Here is a 17,567-nt window from a genome sequence, read left to right on the forward strand (position 1 = left end):
CTAGACTATGACGCGACCATGTCTTGCACCTCCTCACCCACCCTGGTCTCCCAACCCTGTACTAGCTACACCTTGGCATTTGCAATGTCAAGATTTTGTTTAGTCCTTTGTTTATAAGTTGATTTTAAATGCTGAAAACAAGTAAGTGACATTTATGTTACCATTATTATGTAAATTTTCTTTTTGTAGAGCCAAAAAAAAGCTATGGGTCCAAAATAAACCCTGGGCCACTCATTCTAAACGAAGTAAGTCAGAAAGAGAAGGACAAATACCATATGATATCACTTATGTGTGGAATCTAAAATATGACACAAATGAACTTATCTATGAAACAGAAACAGACTCACAGACATAGAGAACAGACTTGTGGTTGCCAAGGGGGAGGGGGTGTGGGAGAGGGTCAGACTGGGAGTTTAAGATTAGCAGATGCAAACTATTATATATAGAATGGATAAACAACAAGGTCCTACTGTATAGCACAGGGAACTATATTCGATATCCTGTGATAAACCATAATAGAAAAGAATATATATATGTATATGTATAACTGAATCACTTTGCTGTACACCTGAAACTAACACAACACTGTAAATCAACTATACTTCAATTAAAAAACAAAAAAAAAAGGAATGCCTTCTTTACTCCAAGATCTGTGAGCCCTTCTCATCTGAAGGTAACTTTAGGAAATCTCTTCCTCTTCTTTTTTCTTTTAATAAAATTTCATCCTCCAACCCTGTCCATCCCCACTCTGTGGTCTTTGTTCTCTATATTCAGACCTGGTTGAACCTCTACATTTCTCATTTCATTTTGTTCATTTATTTGTTTGTTTGTTTATTTATATTTATTGTCAGTGCCTGTGGCTTCACATTCTGAAATATTCATGACTTTATAGCCTAGGCTTTCTGTTGCTGTTTCTTATTTTAAATAAATATTTTATTTTATTTTATTTTCTAGTTATACCGCATGGCTTGCAGGATTTTAGTTCCCTGACCAGGGATTGAACCGGCGCCCTCAGCAGCGAAAGTGCAGAGTCCTAACCACTGGACCTTCAGGAAATTCTCTAAAAATGTTATTTTAGAACAGTAAAGGAAATCATAAACAAAACGAAAAGCAACCTAAGGACTGGGGGAGGGATAAATTAGGAGTATGGGATTAACGGATACTCACCAGTATATACAAAATACATAAACAACAAGGACCTACTGTATAGCACAGGGAACTCTATTCAATACCTTGTAATCACCTATAATGGAAAAGAACTGGAAATATATATATATGTATAACTGAATCACTTTGCTGTACACCTGAAACTACCACAATATTGGAAATCAACTATATATTCAATTAAAAATCATTCTGAGAATACTGATTATAATTTTTGAGCGTTTTATGTTCCCAAATAATATTTGTTTGCTCTAGAGTCAGTCCTTCAAAGGGGACCAACTTAAGGAATCACCTATTACTTTGGAGAAAGTAGGGCTGTGGGTCTTCACTATCAAAATTTGTTCTTTGGGGGCTTCCCTGGTGGCGCAGTGGTTGAGAATCTGCCTGCGGGTGCAGGGGACATGGGTTCGAGCCCTGGTTTGGGAAGATCCCACATGCCGCGGAGCAACTAGGCCCGTGAGCCACAACTACTGAGCCTGCGCGTCTGGAGCCTGTGCTCCGCAACAAGAGAGGCCGCGATAGTGAGAGGCCCGTGCACCGCGATGAAGAGTGGCCCCCGCTTGCCGCAACTGGAGAAAGCCCTCGCACAGAAACGAAGTCCCAGCACAGCCAAAAATAATTAAATTAATTAATTAAAAAAATAATAATAATAAATTTTAAAAAAAATTTGTTCTTTGGCAAAGACCTGAGGCCATGTCTCCTCATTGTGAATTTAGGTCAGCGTGCTTCTTGTACGAGGATGCATGCATTTCAGCCTCATCTTCAGTGGGAGGCTGACCAGGGCTCTGTGAGCAAAAGAGACATCCCTGGACATCACCCAAGTCCCTTGTCCAAGGGCAGCTTCTAGGCTCCCCCAGGGGCACTAACCACAGAACTGTGCAGCCCCTTGAGTCTTTCCTGAGGAAGATTTCTCTAAGAAAAGGGTTCCCCTCCCCAACTTTCCCCAGAGCCTGGAGAAGCCTCTGAGGTGGACAAACTGAAGGACTGGGATGTAGGAGCCCAACACTTTGCCCGAAATCCTGCAGAAGGAAAGCAACCGGTGTGCCCCATAGAAGCCTGAAGAGGCAGTGAGATTGCGAATGAGACTCCGGGCTGAAACTGACATGCTGTTTGCAAAAGAGCACAGCGCAGCCCTTGCCCCTTAACCTGCTCGTGACCACTTACAGCAGGCAGCCTCTCAGAGGAAGATGTTGCTATTGCCGTATGTTAACATGGCCTGTTACTGGGTGTCTATAAACAGAATAATACTTTTTTTTTTCAAAGCCTTCAGAGTCCTTGCAAGAAAGAAGGCTCCAGCTGGAGTGGATGGGATGACCTCTGCCAGGCGGTCTGGGGACAGGACCCTGAGGCCAAAGCCCTAAGGCGGGTCTCTCAGTCCTGAGGACTTGTTTGCCTTGTCCCGGAATGAGAAGCCATCTCCCTCTGAGGGAGGCCAGAGGAGGGAGGCTGAGGGAGGCTGAGCCCCTGCCACCCCTTTGGGCCTACGTAGGAGAATGCCAGGAAAGAGAAAACGGGGAAGGGTGGAGGGAGGAGTTTCACAAAGGATGCAGCAGAGATGGGCCCTTGCTTCTGTGGTACCCTATTCCTTCCTCTGCCTTCACCACATCACCGTGGCCGCTTCTTAATTTGTTAACAGTGGGAGGGAAGTTTAGAACTTCCTGGAGTCCAGCCTCAGCCGATGTGAAACATGTCCAGCCAGACCCCAGAGGTCTTGGCATATCAGCTTCCTGCCTCTCAGAGGCTGAAGCCCTGTCAAGAGGGCAGAGGCCCCTTCAGGAAAAGCATTTATGAGTAGGGCAGGAAAGTCAACCCTGGAACCCCTAATGGTGCCGCCTTTGCTCCGAAGGAGCGAGATTGAGAGCAGACCCTGTGGCTCCAAGATCTCGGTCCAAAGGCTCAGCGCCCATCGTTTACATCTACCTGGGGCTCCTTGCCATCACATACATTCCATTTCTACCCTCACAACAATGGGGGCCTTTGAGAAGGAAAACTGAGGCCAAAACACACAAACTAATATCACCCAAGGCCATGAGCCTGAATGTCAGGGACACCACTGAGATTTGAACGCAGGCCCCCTGACCAGGGTAGGCTGTGCCCACAGCACCTTAATCTCATGGGTAAACAATCTCTTAATCTCAGTAGGTGGGCCGCTTCTTGCCAGCCAGCTCATCCCATCCGCAGTTCATTCATTCAATCAACATTCACTGAGCACCTATCAATCACCAGACACCTCAGGGCTGGGGAGACAAAGACAGGGTCCCAGCAGTAGGAAGTCCACCCTTAGTAAACAGACAGCTGCACGGGGTGATAAGTGTGGCTGGGCTGAGGTGAGGCTAATGTGGATTCTCCCTAGCTTCCCAGTGAGCAGTCGATGTCAGATTTCCCTTCCTCTGGGGTTTGGGACACTTCCATGCTGACTGGCAGAGGTAGCCCTGCCATCCACTGAGCTTTGGGGTTGGAAAAGGCCCTGGCACAGTGACTCATGGCTGTGATTCCTTATGACCTGTCTGTGCCACAGCCTTGACTACAAAGCAAGTGTCATTCTTGACACCCCAAGGACACTGGCCAGGCTGCCTGTAGGCCCGTTAATGTGACCAGGCTTGGCAACAGTGTCCATGAACTGTGCTCAAGGCACCTGAAGAAATACGACAGGGCCTAAAAGAAAGAAGGGTGATGAGTCAGGGAATGCGTGGCTGAGACCCAAATCAGAGGTGCTGGCTTCTTCGCGCAGCAGGAACCCTTCCCTGCTTCTGAGTGGCCCCAGCGCCTGCTCCCAGACCGAGCCCAGCTCTACCTTGTCACAAGTCAGGTGGCCTTGAGCTGCTCTCTGTGCCTTAGTTTCCACATCTACTGAATAAGGAGGATGACTATAGAGCCTTCATTGTAGGGTTATTTGAATTAGTATTTGTTAAGCACTCAAACAGTTCCCAGGACATGGAAAACACTATGGAAGGGCTTTTTAAAAAATATAAAAGAAGGGATCCAAGAGGCAGTGGCCCCATTACCTTCAGCCAGGATCCCATCCATGGAGCATGGAGCAGTCGAAAGAGGACAGGCTTAATTAACAGGAAGGTAGCACTGTTGGTGGAATGTAAATTGGTGCAGCCACTGTAGAAAACAGTATAGAGGTTCCTCAAAAAACAAAAATAGAGCTACCGTATGGTCCTGAAATCCCACTCCTGGGTATATATCCAGAGAAAACTATAATTCGAAAAGATACATGCAGCCCAATATTCACAGCAGCACTATTCACAATAGCCAAGACACGGAAGCAACCTAAATGTCCATCAACAGATGAATGGATAAAGAAGATGCGGTATATATATATATATATATATATACATACACACAGTGTATATGTATATATAATATTCCATTGTGTATATATATACACAATGGAATATTACTCAGCCATAAAAAAGAATGAAATAATGCCATTTGCAGCAACATGGGAAGACCTAGAGATTATCTTACTAAGCGAAGGAAGTCAGAGAAAGACAAATAGCATATGATATCACTTACATGTGGAATCTAAAAAATGATACAAATGATACAAATGAACTTATTTACAAAACAGAAACAGACTCACAGACATAGAAAATAAACTTATGGTTACCAAAGGGGAAAGGTGGGGGGATAAATTAGGAGTTTGTAATTAGCAGATACAAACTACTCTATACAAAATAGATAAACAACAAGGACCTACTGAATAGCACAGGGAACTATATTCAATATCTTGTAATAAACTATAATGGAAAAGAATCTGAAAAAGAATATATATCTGAATCACTTTGCTGTATACCTGAAACTAACACAGCATTGTAAATCAACTAACTTCAGTAAACAAAAACAAACCCAAAAAACAGGAAGGTAGCATTATTCAGGCACCAAATTAGTAAAGACTTCTTTTGAGAAGTTAATAGTCAATGTTGCAGAGAGAGCAGTGAGAAGGTGCCAGGTGCATTTACAGGTGCCACCTTTTCAGCAGTAATTTGGTCATATGTATCAAGGGCCTTAAAAATATTCATAAACTTGCCCCAGTAAGTCTCCTTTTAAATGAATCTGTCCCACAGAGATAATTTGAGATTTAGACAACAGTTGAAACACAAAGATTTTCTACAGCATTTCATACAATTACCAAAAACATTAAGAAAATGAAAATGCCCAAAAAAAGAAAGATAAATACACAAAATAAATTGTTAAATAGTCATTAAAAACCATGTTCAGAAGAATTTTAAATGGCATAAAGAAAGCTCACACTATGCAATGTCAGTTAAAAAGGAATATGTATCATCATTAAAATGTATGATTTCATGCTGGAAAGGGTGTAGAGAAAAGGGAACCCTCCTAAACTGTTGGTGGGAATGTAAATTGGTGGAGCCACTGTAGAAAACAGTATGGAGGGTCCTTAAAAAACTAAAAATAGAGTTATCATATGAGCCAGCAATCCCCCTTCTGGGCATATATCAGACAAAACTATAATTTGAAAAGATTCATGTGCCCTGATGTTGATAGTAGCACTATTTACAATAGCCAAGATGTGGAAACAACCTAAATGTCCAACAACAGATGAATGGATAAAGGAGATGTGGTACATATATGGAATATTACTCAGCCATAAAAAAAGAATGAAATAATGCCATTATCATATTAAGTGAAGTAAGTCAGACAGAGAAAGACAAATACCATAAGATATCACTTGTATGTAGAATATAAAAGATAACACAAATGAACTTATCTACGAAACAGAAACAGAAACAGACTCACGGACATAGAGAACAGACTTGTGGTTGCCAAGCGGGAGGGGGTACAGGAGAGGGTTGGGTTAGGAGTTTGGGATTAGCAGATGCAAACTATTATTTATAGAATGGATAAACAATAAGGCCCTACTGTATAGCCCAGGGAACTATATTCAATATCCTGTAATAAACCGTAATGGAAAAGAATATGAAAAAAATAAAATGTATGATTTCAGTCAACACACACAGAAGAAAAAAAAAAGGAAATTTACCAATGTGTTAACAATGATTACTACTGAGCTGAAGAAATCTGGGTGATTTTTAGTATCATCTTTATATTTCTTCTGTATTTTCCAGAATTTCTGAAGGCTTTTTTTTAGTAATCAGCAAAATGAGATTTTTGTTTTGCTTTGCTTTGTTTTTAATGCACAATCTCTGTAGTTAAAACAGATAAATTCTGACGATAACCTGCCTGCTTAGGAGCTTGGGCAAGTTATTTAAGCACTCTTGATAACTCGGTTTGATCCACCACAAAATGGGGGAAAGAATAACCTACTTCATGAAGATTGGAGGATGAGAAAATGAAGTAAAGCCAGCACCTGGCAGTTCCGTCCACCACACCGTACGCCAGGGGGGATGCTGCTGGGGAGGAGTCCCATCCTCCCTTGGGATGTCAGAATAGACCTTTTGAGAGTTTACAGACTGGCTTTGCTGCCCTTACAATTTTGAAAAACATTCAGAAGGAAGTGCTTCTTGGCTGCATAAGCTGTATTCATTAACCCACACAAAGAAATTTCCTTCCAAGCATTCGATTGAAAGAGCGTTCGTAAAACGGTCTTGCAGACAAAAGTTGTCAAGAGCTGTTCAAGGGTTGGGGATTGTTGTTGGTAAGAATTGTGTGACACATGGGAATATTTTTCAGCCACAAAAAAGAAAATCCTGCCATTTGAATAAGTGGGATGGAGCTGAAGGACATTACGCTAAGCAAAATAAGCAAGACACAGAAAGAGAAATACCACATTATCTCACTTTATGTGGAATCTAAAACAGTCAAACTCCTAGAAGCAGAGAGAAGGATGGTGGTTGCCAGGATGAGGGGAGGGGGAAGTGGGGTGATGTTGGTCAAAAGTACAGCGTTTCAGTTATGCAAGATTAATAGGTTCTGGAGACCTAATGTACTGCATGGTGACTATAGCTAATAATACGGTACTGTATAACTGATATCTGCTAAGAGGATGTAGCTTAAATCTTCTCCACACACACACATACAAATGGTAAGTACATAGACGTGATAGATACGTTAATTAGCTGGATTGTGGTGATCATTTCACAATTTATAAGTACATCAAAACATCAAGTTGTATCCCTTAAATATATACAATTTTTATATGTCAGTGATATCTCAATAAGGCTGTTTTAAAAAAAACAGACCCCCAAGTCCTAATACCCCCAACTCCTAATACCATCACACTGAGGGTTAAGGCTTGCACATATGAATTCTGGGGGGACACAATTCAGTCCACAGCTGTTCTTACCATGAACCCAGAACACAGTGCATTTTACAAGCACCAGTTCGACAGCTCTTCACCACGACCCTCAGGAAGGTGCTGTCATTACCCCCACTTCACAGATGAGGAACCCGCGGCACAGAGTGGTGAGCAACTTGTTAGTAACTTGGGGCTGAGAAGTAAACTCAAGCCATCTGGTTCTAGAGGGAAGGGGGAAGCGCTGAGAAGGTGAAGTATAGAGCACTTGGAGAGAAAATGAAAGTGCGTATCTGGGGTCTAATTTAGGGAGACAGGGAGTCAGGTCTCTGTGAGGAGCTGACATTTAATACGGTACATGGAGAATGAGTAGGCTTTAGCCAGGCAGGGCAGTGGAAAGAGAGGCTACCTGCTCCAGGCTGGGGACTCATTGCTCCCCACTCTTACTTTTAAGCTGAAAACACCCAAACAGATTTTTTTTTAAGGTTTTTTTTTTTTAATTTATTTTTGGCTGTGTTGGGTCTTCATTGCTGCACGCGGGCTTTCTCTAGTTGCGGCAAGCGAGGGCTACTGTTCCTTGCAGGGCACGTGCTTCTCATTGCGGTGGCTTCTCATTGCGGAGCACAGGCTCTAGGTGTGTGGGCTCAGTAGTTGTGGCTCACGGGCTCTAGAGCACAGGCTCAGTAGTTGTGGCACATGGGCTTCGTTGCTCCGTGGCATGTGGGATCTTCCTGGACCAGGGCTTGAACCTGTGTCCCCTGCATTGGCAGGCGGATTCTTAACCACTGCGCCACCAGGGAAGTCTCCAAACAGCCAGATTTTTGATGATCATTTTGAAACTTGAAAATGAGGTGGGGGGATAAAATTAATTGTACCTATAATCCTACAATTTTCATTCCTCCTTTTATTCCCTTACAATTTGGATTCATATATACCCCAAATTTTAGTAGATAATCTATACCCAAGTTTGATGAATTTTGTTTTTTTGTTTGTTTGTTTAATTTATTTTTTTAACACCTTTATTGGAGTATAATTGCTTTACAATGGTGTGTTAGTTTCTGCTTTATAACAAAGTGAATCAGCTATACATATACATATATCCCCATAGCTCCTCCCTCTTGCGTCTCCCTCCCACCCTCTCTCCATCATTTTTAAGACTGAATAATATTTTGTTGTCTGTATAGACCACATTTGCTTTGTCCATTCATCTGTTGATGGACATTTGGGTTGTTCCCTTGGCTATTGTGGACATGGAGGTGCAGATAGCTCTTTGAGATGGATTTTGTTTTTAATTTAATAGAATTTCATACTCTTCCCTGTTTTATGTAGTTACCGTACTCATCATTCTGATTGCTCTATGTTATCGTCACGTGGGGACACCATAGTTTGTTTCCAGTTTTCACTGTTGGAAGCACTGCTATTATAAACATCTCTATGCATGCAGCACTTTTCTTCTTTTTACTGACAGGAGGCAGGTGTAGATTTATAGGTGGTACTGGCATTTTTGATGCTCTGTTTGCCCAGTTGCCCTCCAAAGGAATGTTCACATTTTCTAAGTCTCCGGCAATGAAATGAGTGTATCTGTTTCCCAGAATTCTCAACAGTGCATGGGATTTTCAAAGTAGATTTCTTGAGTAGCTATCAATACAATAGTACCTCAGGATTGTTTAAGTTGTCCTTCCTTATAATTTTAGTTATTTTTCATATTTAGTGTTTTATTTCTTCTGGACTCTCTTATGTTGAAAAAGGATAATTTTAGACATCAGTTGCAGAAAATATCAAGAGGTAATATCCTCACTTATATCTGGAGGGGCAATTTGTCTTTAAAGTTTTTCATGGATCCCCTAGAGCTCATCTAAGACCTAAGATGGTGGCATTTGCATAGGGTGTAAGCGCTGCAGACATACCAGATGTGGAAAGGTGGCCAAAGGACAAATCTACTAAGGAATGTCCAGGAAACTCGCTGATATTTGTGTTGTGATTTTAAAAAACTTTAAACAGTACGGCTGAGGGACTTTCCTCGTAGTTCAGTGGCTACGATTCCGCACTCCCAATGCAGGGGGTCTGGGTCCGATCCCTGGTCAGGAAACTAGATCCTACATGCTGCAACTAAAGATCCCGCATGCCACAACTAAAGAGCCCACATGTCGCAAATAAGACCATGTGTAGCCAAAAAAAACAAACGGTAAAGTCGAAGCCCCCCTCTTCATCACATGTCACAAGAGATGGATCGAAGGAGATTTTGCTATGATTTATGTCAGGGAGTGTTCTGCCTATGTTTTCCTCAGGGAGTTTTGTGGTGTCCAGTCTTACATTTGGGTGTTTGGTCCATTTTTAGTTTACTTTTGTGTATGGTGTTCGGGAATGTTCTGGTTTCGTTCTTTTGCGCATAGCTGTCCAGTTTTCCCTGCACTGCTTGTTGAGGATACTGTCTTTTCTCCATTGTGTATTCTTGCCTCCTTTGTCATAGATTGATTGACCATGGGTGTGTGGGTTTGTTTCTGGGCTTTCTATCCTGTTCCATTGATGTACCTGTCTGTTTCTGTGCCAGTACCATGCTGTTTTTATTATTGTAGGTTTATGCTGTGGTCTGAGGTCAGGGAGCCTGATTCCTCCAACTCCATTCTTCTTTCTCGGGATTGCTTTCGCTATTCAGGGTCATTTGTGTTTCCATACAAATTAAAAAATTTTTTGTTCTAAAATAAAAGATTAAAAAGTAAATTCTTTCACAGAATTAAGACAACGTGGTGTTGGTAGGGATAGACAGGTACAGCAATAGAACAAAAGAGAGAGTCAGAAACAGACCCATGAATGTACGAACACTTGATTTATCACGAATGTACAACAGCATTGTAATAAAGAAAGAATGGTCTTTTCAACAAATAGTGCCATATCATTGAAGTATCCATATGGAAAAAAGTAAATTCGGACCCTTACATCATACACACAAATGAATTCTTTTTTTAAAATTTTAATTAATTAATTAATTTTATTTTTGGCTGTGTTGGGTCTTCATTACTGCACACGGGCTTTCTCTCATTGAGGTGAGTGAGGGCTACTCTTCATTGTGGTGTGCGTGCTTCTCATTGTGGTGGCTTCTCTTGTTGCAGAGCACGGGCTCTAGGCGTGCGGGCTTCAGTAGTTGTGGCACGTGGGCTCAGTAGTTGCGGCTCCCAGGCTCTAGAGTGCAGGCTCAGTCGTTGTGGCACACGGGCTTAGTTGCTCCGCGGCATGTGGGATCTTCCCGGACCAGGGATCGAACCCGTGTCCCCTGCAATGGCAGGCGGATTCTTAACCACTGCGCCACCAGGGAAGTCCCTCATTTCTTTTTTTTAATTGAAGTATAGTTGATTTACAATGTTGTGTTAATTTCTGCTGTACAGCAAAGTGATTCAGTTATACATATACATACATTCTTTTTTTATATTCTTTTCCATTATGGTTTATCTCAGGATATTGAACATAGTTCCCTGTGCTATACAGTAGGATCTTGTTGTTTATCCATTCTATATGTAATAGTTTGCATCTGCTAACCCCACACTCCCAGTCCATCCCTCCCCCTATCCACCCCCCAGATCAATTCTTAGTGGATTATGGACCTAAATGTGTGAGGCACAACTAAAAAATTTTTAGGAGAAAACATAGGGTTTATATCTCAATGAACGTAAGGTAGGGCAAGATTCCTTAGACACATAAGACACTAAAAGAACTATCATAAAAGAAAAGATTGCTCAATTTGACTATATTAAAATTGGAGATGTTTACTTATCAAAGATATTTTAATTAAACAGAAACAGAAAAGAGTTAACCATAAAGGAAAAAAATTGACAAGTTAGACTACATTAAATTTAAGATTTCCATTCCTCAAAAGCCACCACTGAGTAAAAAATCAAGCCAGAGAGTGGGAGAAGATACTCACAAGTCATATATTTGACAAAGGACTTGTATTCAGGATATAGAAAGACTTCCCAAAAGTCAGTAAGAAAAGGACAATAAGACAAGAACAGACAATCCAACAGAAAAATGGGCAAAAAACTAGAACAGGTGTGTCACAGAAGAGGCTATCCAAATGGCCAATAAACATATGAAAAGATGCTCAATTCATCATCAGGGAAATGCAAGTTAAACCACAATACAATATCAGCATCCTCTCACTGTAATGAAAAAGACAAAAAGTACCAAGTGTTGGTATTTCTCCCAGTGTCTCCTAAAGAGGAAGATATACACATCCTGTGACCAGCATAGGTGTATACCCAACAGAAACGTGTCCTCGTGCTCATCAAAAGCACGTACGAGAATGTTCACAGCAGCACTATTTGTAATGCCTCCAAACTGGAAACTATCCAAATGTCCATCAATCATAGAATGGATAAACTGTCATGTAATAGACTGCCATAATGCAACAAACATGAGTTCATAACAACTGCCCAAATCAATGCACTGAATCCCACACGCAAGCACACACCAAAGAGAACTTTCCTCATCTCCCATGTACGTAAGTCAGGATAGTGGTTACCTTGGAGGGGTGGTGACCAGAGGAGGCATAAAGGGGCTTTGGGGATGCTGGTGATGTTGATTCTCAATCTGGATGCTGGTCACACAGTTCATTTGTAAAAAATTCACATTGTACTGTATGATGTATTCACTGTTCTGTTTGTATGTATGTTATATTCAATAACGTATGAATAATGTATGTATGTTTATTTTAAGACCCCATTAATGAAAAGGCAAGATGAGAGTAGGAGGAGATATTTGCAACACAGAAAAAAATATGCCGGTACATATATCACTTAGCTCTTTGCCAGCATGTTAAATTAAGGGCTTTTCCTTTTAAGATCTCTTCATCCTTCTCTAACTATGCATTTTTATGTGTTTCTATAGATATGTGTAATTTGAAAATAAATTATTTTTTGTGTTTATTGAACAGATTTCCCCTCATTACAAACTTTTAAATGCAGATGAGTGGAAATTCTGCTCTTTCTCTGGGGAAATTTTTCAAATAATTTATTTATGTTGTTCTTGGTTTCTTTCCTCCTCTAGTTAAAAGATTTGATATATTTCTTTTTAAACTCTTTACCCGATATTCTCAGCTTCTCTCCCTCCCTACATCATCACAAAGTGCTAGGAAGTCAGGAGGAGACACACGCTGTCAGCATGCCCCACCTTGATTTGACGGAAGGAGAAAGTGAGACCTTCAGTCCAGCTACATGATCAGGAGGCTGTGGGTACAAGGAAGAGAGGGAGAAAACCTGGGTTCCTAACAGTAAAGTGCAACCCCTTGCAAGGTCACAACCACCTTCTAATATCAGTACTTTTATAAAAGCGCATTTAGGACAAGTGAGCAAGTGACACTAAATCATGGCAGGTCAAGCCCCCTGCAGACAGCCCGACAGCGCCCATTCAGCCAGGCGCTCATCAGAGCATCTTTACTGAGCCCACGGCAGTGACCCAGACGGCCAGGCTTGCATCTTGTGAAGCTCCCATTCCAAGGAGAGGAGACAGACAATAAACAAGCCACCAAAGAAGCCAGATAATGTGAAGGAAGTAAACAGGGTGATGAAAGAGAGAAGGACTGGGGAGGCCTCACCAAGGAGGCAACATCTGGACTGAGAATGAACCAGCGCCAAGGGAGCAGGGAAGATGGTTCCAGGCAGAGGGCAACGTGAGTGTGGGGCTGGGAAAGGGCTTGGCATGTTCCGGGATTAGGAACCGGCCCGTGTGGCCAGAGCACAGAGGCCGAGGGGCGGGAGCTGAAGGAGGGCATCCCAGCCATGGGAAGGCTTTGACTGAGAGCCATGGGAAGCCACTGAGGAGTCTTAAGCAAAAAAGGGACATGATCTGATTTGCATTTTAAAAGATAATTCTCATGGATAAACAAAGTGTGGTATACACATACAATGGGATATTATTCAGCCTTAAAAAAGGTAGACATTTTGACACATGCTACAACCTTGAGGATATTATGCTAGGTGAAATAAGCCAGTCACAAAAGGACCACTACTGTGTGATTCTACTTACACGAGGTACCTAGAGTCATCAAGTTAATAAAGACAGAAAGTAGGATGGTGGTTGCCAGGGGCTGGAAGCAGGGGGGATGGGGAATTACTGTTCAAAGCGTTCAGAGTTTCAGTTTGGGAAGATGAGAAAGTTCCGGAGGTGGACCGTGGTGACAGTTGCACAACAATGTTCATGTAATTAATGCCAGTGACGTGTACACTTAACAATACTTAAAATAGTAAATTGTATGTTATGTATATTTTACCACAATAAAAGAAAAACATTTTAAAGATAATTCTACCTGCTGTGTAGAGGATGAACAGCAGGGTTGGGGCTTCAGAGACGAAGCTGAGGGGCCTTCGAAGACTAAAGTGCTGAGGGCAGCCTGTCGGAGGGGTGGAGGCCTGACTAGGCAGTGGCCATGGGGGTGAGAGGAGCGGGCAGATGTGCCATCCAGGTCATTCCGGACTTGGCCATGGACTGGACTGGGGAGAAGGGGAGGGAGAGAGAGGTCAATATGTCTGTGACCTAACAACAAATGACAATAACAGAATACGAAATGCAGTAACAAGAAAGCATTCCAAAATAAGTTGTGCTAGCGTAGTATTTCATGTTTTCATTTTCAGAATTGTCTTTAACATCGTTGTATTCAAAAACGATGTATCTTTTTTTCAACAAGATTTTAAAACCCACACATAAGGCCACTTACAGTCTCCAAACCCGGCCTGTCTCAGCACGCAGGACACTGCATCAGACCCCTGTCCACAGGGTTGTGTTCCAGTGCGGTCTGGTTCAGGAGCTCAGCATCTCCTGACTCCCGGCTTTTGTCTGACAGCAGAGGGGAGCAAGTGCAGCCCCAAGCAATAGAAAACACAAGGCACTGTGACGGGTGCTTTAGGGAGACGATCTCGTTGAATCCTGGAGACCACTTTATGAGGCAGGGACTACAGTCCCTATTTTAAAGTAAGGGACTGAGCCTTTAGAGGTTGAATAAGCGGTGAATCTCTGCTGTCTACAGCTGGCAGAATGGGCCCTGCTCAGCAGCCAAATGCGACTCTGTCCCACAGTGGCACAAGGTGGATCCTGAGGGCAAGGGGGGCAGGTGGACACTAGGCCACCTCATAGCAAAGGAGGAGGGGGAGGAGGTGTGGACGGGGTCTCACCCTGAAACCCTCTGGGCCCAACAGGGGCAGAGAGTAATCAGGGGTCCTGAGGGCCTGGGCCTTTCTGGCACCTTCTCCTCTGGTGGGTGTGTCTGGCGAAGCTGCGTCCGCCTGGCTTAGTGACGCTCCAGGCCGCTCTGGAGGGTCAACAGGAGAGGCCGGAAGGTGGGTGGAAAGAGCGTGGCCTCAAAGTCCTCGGCTTCATCCCCAGCTCGGCATTCTCAAAGCTGTGTGCCCTGGGGCTGGGCATTTCGTATTTGTAAGCGTTAGTTTCCTGTCTGTAAAACAAGGATGATAACAATATCCTTTGAAGGGTTGTGGTGAGGAGCAAATAAAAGTATTTGAACAGCGTTTTCACCTCAGATTGTCTCTTTCTTTGGGAAGGCCTGGGAGGGTCTGCTGGAGGTTATGGGGACAAAGAACAGCAGCTAAGCGTCCCCACCTCAGCCAGCCTTGTCACTACCACTGGATGGGAAGGATTTTATGAATCATTGTATGGCATGCACGTGCTACTTCTTAGTAAGAACGCTGTCATTTTATACCCATTTTTTGTCTGGCATGGAAGATCTTTTAAAACCCAGGCCCCCAGTCGCCTCCCCAGTGACCTGGCCTCGCTCCACCAGATGGAATGAGTCCTCCTTCTTCGTGCTGTGTCGCCTATGAATACGCTTCATTATTGCACCTTCTATGTATTGATAAAAAACTACTATAACCACGTTATAGACACCTACTTTGGCTGCTGGATTTGAGCTCTGTGAGAAAGGCATCCCCAGGGCCGGGGAGAGTAGAGAATAGGGCAGGTGCTCAACGAGTATTTGTTAAATAAAATCGAAATAAACCAAAGTGGCGTTCCAGCAAAGGAGCCATAACATGTTTCATAACATGTTTCATGTTTCATGTTTCATTATAAAAATTATATACATGGGACTTCCCTGGTGGCGCAGTGGTTAAGAATCCTCCTGCCAATGCAGGGGACACGAGTTTGAGCCCTGGTCCGGGAAGATCCCACATGCCGCGGAGCAACTAAGCCCGTGCGCCACAACTACTGAGCCTGCGCTCTAGAGCCCATGAGCCACAACTACTGAGCCCACATGCCACAACTACTGAAGCACGCACGCCTAGAGCCTGTGCTCTGCAACAAGACAAGCCACTGCAATGAGAAGCCTGCGCACTGCAACGAAGACCCAACACAGCCAAAAATAGATAAATAAAAATTTTAAAAATTATATTAAAAAATCATATACATATATACATAATGGAATATTATTCAGCCATAAAAAAGAAGGAAATCCTGCCATTTTTGACAACATAGATGGACACTGAGGGCATTATGCTAAGTGAAATAAGTCAGACAAAGACAAATACTGTATGATCTCCCTTATATATGGAATCTAAAACAAAATAAAATGACGACTTGTAGATACAAAGAACAGATTAGTAGTTGCCAAAAAAAAAAAAAGCAACCTGATCATAGATCACAGAATATTTAGGGAATATATGAGATTGGGAAGAAGGGGGAGTTATCCATTTTCACATCCCCCAGTGATAATTTTGGTAAACATTAACCCGTATTTCTTTTTTTTTTAATATTTATTTATTTTATTTTTATTTATTTGGCTGCGCCGGGTCTTAGCTGCGGCACGCAGGATCTTCGTTGCGGCGTGGAGGATCTTTAGTTTTGGCATGCGAGATCTTTAGTTGCAGCATGCAGGATCTCTAGTTGTGGCATGTGGGATCTAGTTCCCTGACCAGGGATCGAACCCAGGCCCCCTGCATTGAGAGGGTGGGGTCTTAACTGCTGGACCACCAGGGAAGTCCCAACCTGTATTTCTTTCCAGTCATTTTTTCCTAGATGTGCTCTGTTTTTACATAATGATTTTGTAATTTATACATGCAATTTTTAAATCTGGCCTCTATTAACATTACAACTGTTACAATATTTCATTCTTAAATCTCAAGGTCAGTTTTCATTCTTTTTTCCCACTTTGTTCTGGATTATCCATTTTTCCAAAAATCATGTTTCCAAAATAACAATATAAAGAATTAATGTCTCAAAGCTTTCAAAATTGCTTTATCAATAAACCCTGTTTTTATCAATTGAATCTTATATAGAACTCCAATATACAAAGAGATAATACTTTATTCAAATAAAATCATTTTCTAAGTCAAAATCCTGGTATTTGCTTGTGGTAACATCAGTCGATTCGCACACTAAGGCTATTTAGGTGAAGTCAAAATTGGAGCCTGGGGCCATATTACAGCCTCTGAGGAGCCACACCCACAGAATCACAGCACCCTGAACACCCTGGGATTCTGTGGCAGCTCCATAGAGAAGGGGGCAGACTTGCCAGCTCCCCAGGAGCCTGGCAGATGGGTTTCCCTCCCCGTGCCAGGCTGTGACCAGTCAAGATTTCCGGGCAGCTCCAGGAGCCTCCCTAATTCCGCCAAGTGAACGGAGGAGAGGAAGAGGCATCTCTGAGGAACCCCATCTACCTCGACACTCACATAGGGTGATTGGGGGATTGCCTTTAAACAAAAGCAGCCACTTATCTTTGATTTTCCAGGGCAGAGGCTGGGATTTTGTCCTTCCCACCCCCAGCCTGATTTCTCCCTTCTGTCCCTCTCCTGCAGTCCCCTCTCACTCAATCTGTGGTCAAGGGCTTCCCTGGTGGTGCAGTGGTTAGGAATCCGCCTGCCAATGCAGGGGACACGGGTTCGAGCCCTGGTCCGGGAAGATCCCACGTGCCTCGGAGCAACTAAGCCCGTGCACCACAACTACTGAGCCCACGTGCCACAACTACTGAAGCCCACGCGCCTGGAGCCTGTGCTCCGCAACAAGAGAAGCCACCGCAATGAGAAGCCGGCGCACCGCAACCAAGAGTAGCCCCCGCTCGCCGCAACTAGAGAAAGCCTGTGTGCAGCAAGGAAGACCCAATGCAACAAAAAATAAAATAATTTAAAAAAAAAAATCTGTGGTCGAACCTTCCAACAACCTTTCTGCAGAGATGAGAGAGAAGGAA

Source organism: Eubalaena glacialis, chromosome 3 (genome assembly GCF_028564815.1).
Source record: "Eubalaena glacialis isolate mEubGla1 chromosome 3, mEubGla1.1.hap2.+ XY, whole genome shotgun sequence".
Taxonomy (NCBI): Eukaryota; Metazoa; Chordata; class Mammalia; order Artiodactyla; family Balaenidae; genus Eubalaena; species Eubalaena glacialis.